Below are 674 nucleotides of genomic sequence, written 5' to 3'. Positions count from 1 at the left end.
TATATATATATATATATATATATATATATATATATATATTATATATATATATATATATATATACATATACATATATATACATGCACACATATATATATGCATATATAAAGGCATATACATATATACTTACATATACACACATATGCATATACAGACACACACACATACATATAGTATGCATATACACGAACACACATCGAAACTGTCCATATATTTTCACACACGCACAAACACACAAACAGACGAACTCAAAACAATGCACACACGCATTCAGGCTTGTGTAATTTCTTGTATACGCTACCACAAAACCGGATATATGGACTCTTGTGTGTATATACCCAAGCTTAAAAATACGTACAACTTTGTATATATATGTTGACGACCTGTGTAAGTATTTGTATACGATATATGCAATTTATCTACTAAAAGCCATTTGATTTGTTCTGTACACATGTATGCGTATATATAGGATAAATGTATTTATTTCTATGTTGAAGTTTTATGGAAAATATCCTGTCAAATATAATGTTTGTATAATTTGTTAATTTTCCGTACATTTAGTGAGTGTATACGACCGTCTGCGTAAGTGTGTGATTGTGTGTCAGTATTCGTATCTACCTGTATCGATATACCTATCTATCTATCTATCTATCTATCTATCTATCTATCTATCT

General features: G+C 28.6%; 1 long non-coding RNA gene across 1 annotated transcript in view; it reads left to right on the top strand.

The window, feature by feature from the left end:
* The first annotated feature begins 87 nt into the window (after positions 1 to 87).
* The window catches only part of LOC106875653 (uncharacterized), a 93,335-nt gene continuing 92,748 nt past the window's right edge, over positions 88 to 674 (top strand). The window contains exon 1 of the long non-coding RNA XR_008266620.1: positions 88 to 387. This is a non-coding gene — a long non-coding RNA (uncharacterized LOC106875653). The remainder of the gene's footprint in view (positions 388 to 674) is intronic.

Source organism: Octopus bimaculoides, chromosome 23 (genome assembly GCF_001194135.2).
Source record: "Octopus bimaculoides isolate UCB-OBI-ISO-001 chromosome 23, ASM119413v2, whole genome shotgun sequence".
NCBI lineage: Eukaryota > Metazoa > Mollusca > Cephalopoda > Octopoda > Octopodidae > Octopus > Octopus bimaculoides.
Note: the sequence above shows the minus strand (reverse complement) of the source record. Positions and strands in the feature narration are given on the sequence as shown.